This window comes from Lathamus discolor, chromosome 2 (genome assembly GCF_037157495.1).
Source record: "Lathamus discolor isolate bLatDis1 chromosome 2, bLatDis1.hap1, whole genome shotgun sequence".
Lineage (NCBI taxonomy): Eukaryota > Metazoa > Chordata > Aves > Psittaciformes > Psittacidae > Lathamus > Lathamus discolor.
Genome location: NC_088885.1, coordinates 32998156 through 33005178, shown reverse-complemented (window position 1 = coordinate 33005178; position 7023 = coordinate 32998156).

Here is a 7023-nt window from a genome sequence, read left to right as displayed (position 1 = left end):
GCAAATCCGTAAATTTACTGTGTATCAGTGACTGAGATGTATTTCTATGCCTTGAAGTATGGTTTACCCATTCGTGCAAGCATTTGCTAGTGCTTGAAAATGATCTCACATATTTAACTTCCATTTAAATGGCATTATTTCTGACTTCTGTTGTATCAGTGGGACCACAATAAAAAGTTAAGAGTGGCTGGAAAGGCAGGCCTGTTATCTCCATCCTATACAAATACAAAAACCTATCAATATTGTATCAGTTTCAATTTAGATGTTGAGAGCTTGACTTTGATAAAACAGTGGGTGAGAACTTTCATCCAAAAGATGACTGCCAACAGCTGGCACTTTAACAGACAATACTACTGAGAGTTACCTTGGGTCCTGGCTGTCCAACACCAGGTTGTCCTGGAAGACCATAGGGACCTAAAGAGCCTTGCTCCCCATAAAGAGAGAGAGAAAAAAAAAAAAAGAAAGAAAGGAAATGCGAAGAAACTATTAATGCGAATTGACCCTTCACCAAATTCTGCCAGTGTCTCTCTACAGTTTCATTTAGGGCTATAGAAATATGGTTTTCAAGCAAAAACCCCACAAACAACTGACAGCAACCCTCAAAAACTCCCCCAAGCCTGTTTAGATTAGAAGCATGGTCAATATCCCAGACATACAAATAGCAGGCATATATTATGTAATGTACAGATAACAATGTTCTAAAGCACTCTTTCATATGCATCAAGATAGATGTAAAATATATTTATTCTTTGTCATATCCTTGTTCCTGACTATATCCAGTAGTTTGGTGCTTCCTCAGCTTTTTTTCTTGCTAGAAAGAGGGGAATTTGGAAATTAAACAGGGTTTAAGCTTTAAACATTGCACTCATGTTTCTTCCCATAGCAACACCTGCATAACATGACTGTTGTTCCTACTGCTATCTTTGACTGCAGCTCCTACTTTTCTTGTCTGTTACTGTGTTCCTGAGAAAGCCAACATAGCCACATTAGTGTTAAAAAGGCTTCTTATCAAATTGTGTTTATTTTCTGTGGAGGTACTCATATTTTTGGGGTTGAAATTTTGTATATACCAAGAAATTTTATATGCTGAGTTGTGAAACCTTTCAATGAGATTTTTGCACTGGAGAGGAAAATGGAAATATAAAAAATTACTTCAAAGCCAGATATTTCTCCAGAAATCTATCAGTTTGTAATTTGCCAAAGAACGAAGTTAAAATACAGGAATGAGAATACACAGCGAAAGTAAATACACAGATTATCCTTGAAGCTTAATTTCTGGTAACTATGCACTTGGAGGGCTACTACTGCAGCTTTAAACCTAGAATAAATTGGAACTGGATGCCCAGTATTAAATTCATTCCATTACAGGACAATATGATATTTTGAAGAACAGCTATCAGCTATGGAATTTAATGCTAATTCAAAATACAAGATTTTATAGCACAACTTCAAAATCTAGTAAATTAATTCACCATCACTAGGAGATAAGCCTTAAAAGGCAGAAAAAAATCAAGAGAAAGCTGGTATCACTCAGCAAAATAGCACCTATATCTCCACATAGCACACCCATAGGGTATTAGCAACACTGACATTGCTTTAATGTGGATTCTGTGCATGTACTTGTTGTCAAAATATAAAATGAAAATGTTTACTGTATATATAGGTAGACCTTATTTTTGAGGTTTCTTAATAAGATTTTCATGATGAGTGTCACAACTCGGTTGATTCGTATCCAGATTATTGTAAATGCTGCAATCTTTTCCTGAGAGGAAGCCAATTAGAAATTGACCTATTTTGCTCATAGCTGGGTTGTTTTTTTTTCCTCTTGTGTTTGTTCTGAAACTGATCAAACTACACAACCAACAAAAATTCCTCAAACGACCATCTTCTGGACTTCCAGTTCCTCCATGGGATTAATTTGGCATTGAACAAACTGTCCTTTTAAAATCAGCTGATCAAAACAAATTTTCATTAAATGTTTCCCATCAGCAGGAAATTTTGGGAAGGCCAAGAATAATACAACCAAAGTGCATACTTGTCTCTTCTTTAATTCTCCTTACAAACTCTCTGTTTCAAGTACTGTTGTCATTTAAGCCAATAGTTAACTGGATTTCAGTTCTTTTGGGGCTGATTCTGTTTAGACAAGTAGGGGAAATACATAAAGAAATGTTTTATACTATTTCTTTAGAAAATAAATGCTAAACCAAACATTTTCAGAAGGAATTTAGTGACTCAGAAGCCCCTGTTTCATTTCCAGTGGTAGTACTTTAGGCTGCTGAATTTCATTCATGCCAACAAGTCACAAGCATCTAAGCATCAATGGAAGTTCAGCTGTTGATTGTGCAATGAAGATGGGCACTGGCAGAATGGTATCAGCAAAGCCACAATGCTGTAGCTACACACACCCAGCCCCATGGTGTGCTCTGCTTCCAGAGCAAAATCATCTCCATAGAAGCTATGCAAGTAAAACTGCTTTATTTAGGTTTCAGTAGAAAGTTTTATAAGCAAATTTCCATGCATAGACACACCCTCAAGGACAGAGATACTCCTGCCAATTTTACCCACAGCCGTGCTTCTTGCAAAGCTGGTCAAGCAGCACAAAGTATGGGTTTTGAAAGAACGCTGAAGCCAAGCACACCAGTCTGGTTCCCAAGAAGCTTTGTCATTCAGCCTGTAGGCCCCCTTAACTTACCACACCACCAGCTCTTAATTCAATTGCTTTTCACTGGACAAGCAACATTAACAGATGCAGCTCCATGTACCTGCATTGCCCAGACACAGTCTAGTTAAAGATGGAGTTCCCCACTTCAAGGAAGAGGTGCCTCAGTAAGAAAGAAATAGTCATAGGCTGCTGCAAACCAGGCAGTGTACCAAATACTAGCTGTTGAGATTCACAGTCCTCATTTCTTTCATGGAGAAGGTAGCATGAGATCTCTGTTGTGCCATGATGTATCAGCACGCCCCACAGAATGGATGCAAAATATATGTCAAGTTGAAAAGATATTAAAAAATTCTATAAGATTAAAAAGAAATGCATGCAGCACCACTATTGTAGGTAGTACTCTGGAAACAGCAAATACCACTAAGCACGCTGGATCCACTTGTCAAAACTAAACCTCTGAAATGGTGCTGGAACTTGTTCCTTTCTGAAAAATAACATTTGGTAAATACAGACTCATCTCTCAGCTGAAACAATAAACCAAATCCCTTTGTTTTGTTTGGAAAGTGTCTTCCAATTTTTCCCTGTTGTCCAAGTGGATACTGTGTTTTGTATCTATTTCTGACAGCCTCTGACAGAATTCGCATCATTTCTTCATTCCCGTAATTTCTTCCTATCACAAATCATACGCTTCTTTGCAAGATCACCCACATGATAGATCTATGCTAATATATGCATTGCCTTGAATGCAGGTGGGAGTCCTACAAAAGTTAGCTTTTCTGAAATCTCTTTTTCAAACCATGATAGAAACAGTTTTCTTTCAAGCGACTGGTGTCATAATCTGTCTTTCAGCAGCTGTACTAGCAGGTACTGGTGTAGGGAGTGTAAACAGCCCTTATGATAAAAAGCACGTAAGATAATTGAATGCTTTCTCAATGATAGCAGAGGATGTCTGAATATTAATGGAGAAAGAAACCCCACCTTCTGCCAGACAACATACAAAACCTGGAAACTTAAACTTTTAAAAACTGCATATTCCAAACTTCATGTGGCTATGAGTAATCCTGGCTTTGATCTTCCATGGTTTTGGTGCTACAGGTAATGTGGAATTTGTTAAAACCATAAAGCGCTGGCAATAGTATCATTACTTCTACGTGTAGAAGGCAAAGTCTGCTTTTCAAAGTGCCTCTTTGTAATTATTTTCTTTGTCTAGCATTCTACTCAAAATCTTTCTTTCTCTCCCTGTTCGGGTTTTCCTTCACGTGGCATCTAAGATCAGCTAAAACAATGGGAAGGAAAATTTACACTTGATTTGAACTATTTTTACGTATCACAACACTTTAATGTTCCCATTTAAGTTTGGAACATACTTAACAGTCAACCCCATTTTTTTTTGTCCTATTCTGAGTTACTAGCTTGGCTTAAACCACGACACCCAAAAAGAAAAAAAAAGATTGTTATGTTATGATTGTTATGTTATTGCCAATATAAAGAATTTCTTCACTTTTCAAAAAGTAAATACATACTATAAGGAAAACAAAGACTCTGTATTTCAGTCTACAAAGCAATAAAGGTTAAGCTATATCAGAAATAGTATGTCAAATCTAATGATTTTATCTTTAAAGTGAATGTTAGCAGCAACAATACAAGTAGGTATAGACATTTTTTAATGGATATTGTTGGCATTGTGTATTTCTAAGCTAGTTGAAATACCTAGGAACTACACTTTACAGGGAAACTGAATTTTTTAATCTACTGGGAAAGACCTAACTTGCTACATAAGTAAGGAAAGAATTTCTAAGTCATTAGAAAAGATGCAGCATCCCTTAGCAGCTCATTCTCAGACACATTTTCAGGGAAATATGCGATGATGCATTTTTCACAGAACCATTCCAAGATGTTTTAATGGGACTAACTTCTTAGATTACCCACATTCAAATTTAACTTTTTCTTTAAAAGTTTGAATATGTCTGTTTATAGAACTTGAGACTCTAATTCAGAGTCTATGCATATGAAAATTTTCAAAAGTGGCTGTTACTATTAGCAGTGGCTTTTATGAATGTGTTGTTCTCAGCCTTCCCATGAAGGTATCATGGTTTCTAGAAATATGTACTTAATTTCTAGCAGCTGGTTTAGGAGTTCAAACAAACAAACTCAATGTCACTTCTGAAATCATAGCCGTAAGTACTCCCTGTTCATCACTTCTTTATGAGTGGAACACAGAGCACACCCACTTCCTGATTTTATGACCTGATTTTATGATCTGTAACCACATCATTCTGTTTGTAAATTGTCCACTGAAATCTGTGAATAGTCACTATTATTCCCTTAACTAACAAGCACCTTACTGGTGCTATTGTATTGAAAATATTGTTGTTGATTTTTTAACCAGTAAATAATAGTGTTAGCGTAAGAATAAACACATAACCACCGGAATGGTTATATGAGGTGCTTTATTCCAGCGCTGGGAAACCAGGGGCACTCGCCCAAATCTGGCTTCAATCTCGTCACATCGCGTCCGCAATTTGTATCCTAAAAGTTTCACAGTTAATACATATTCATCATAGGTTACAACATTTAACTAATACATATGCATTAGGGATTGCCATATCCATCTATTACGACATCAGCCTCTTCTGCGCTTGCGCGGCCCCCCTCTGGTGGTCGTCTGGTGGTTGTTCCGATGAAGTAAGAGTCTTCCTCAGATGAAGTAAGAAGTCTTCCTCAGGTTGTCCTTTTCACCTTTCCCCCACTTGAGTATATTCCAATCCTTGTGTAAACGTTAGCACCCTCTTATCTTCTTTCTGGTATGCTCTTCCGGCTATCTTATACACAGGTTCCACTTGGGTATAGTCTCCAGTACATACTTTTCTAAATCCTTTTATACTCCTTTTACCATATTTGGTTATGCTATGTTTTTGTAGCATTGGGTACAAGACAGCTGTGATATATTGCAACATTAGAACCGCCGTGATACAAAACCACAAAGTCACAGCATTTTCTAATATACAAAACCTCACTATTAATTTATAAATTTCTCAAACATAATAATTTCTACTATTTTATACAATTGTTTTATCATACAAAATTCTGCTCTTTCCAACAATAGTTAACCTTTTTTTTAATGAATGAAAACAGACAAAATAATGCCTACTATTTTGAATAAATTAAAAGACGTATGCATGTTGAAAATACAAAGCACAGCTGTGGATGTTATTTTTTTTTTGGTATTTCAAGTTTCTGAGAGAAAAAAATAATGTAGAATTTGGCTTTAACAGTATTTTGTTTTTTTGTTTGTAAATTTAATATCTTTCTGGCAACATTGCCAGTAGGCAGGAGAAAGTCAGTGAAACAGAAAACAGACAGTATAATCCTGGTCCTCTGCTCATGACATGTGCGGGGAACAGGACCAAGATAACTACTTCAGAAGACAGGAGACACACAGTGAAAACAGCCAGTTCCCAACTCCTGACTAGGTTTGAGTGAAATGTCCTGTTACGTTCTAATGCTTTCCTCTTAAAGTTACTATGTTTTATACTGTTGTTATAGGTTTACTGTTAACATGGAAGTTAAATTTTGGTTAAATGGAAATACATTTAGTCAGGTAAAGTAATAATATGAGTTAACATTAAGATGTATTTTTATTTTTATCTATAAGCCATTTTAAATGCCTCAACCTCTTTATGGAGAAGATTTGTATATATATGGTAATAAAACTATTTAGATGCTTTTGAGATGTTATAACCTTGCAGAAATGCAAATAGAAGAAACTTTATTTAAGTCTGCTTAATAACAAAAACTGGTTTTTATTACAGTATAATGACCTTTCTTCTTTGCTACAAATACTGCTGCTTTGAGTATTTCCTAATTCCTACTTGAAATCAGGTAAGATAGATAGATAAAAAACTTTTCAAGTCCATCTTCTTTGATGAAGGTAAATATAACATGGATGTTAAAACTGGAGAAATGTGCTTTACTGAAATGATCAATTGCAATCCAGTTGGTAGTACTTAACTAACTACAGATAAATGGTTTGTAGTAATCATGCAAACCTGCTTACATGAACTCAAGATACATTATTATTTCACTCACGAGTACATTATCCTTCTATCTTTCAGAATATAAAAACCAGGAAAAATCTATAATCACTTCTATCACTTCTGCACATCACGATAAAAGAGGAGGAGGACTAGATAGAAGTGTGAATGCATATCAGCACAGATGGGCTGGTAGATCTAAAAGTTGTTCAGGTTGTGTGAGAACCTGCCCCTCTTGTGATATAACTTCATACACTTGAATTAAAATTAACAATTTAAAGAAAAAAATGCGGTGAGCTCTATAGCATGTTCATGGTCCTTTATAAG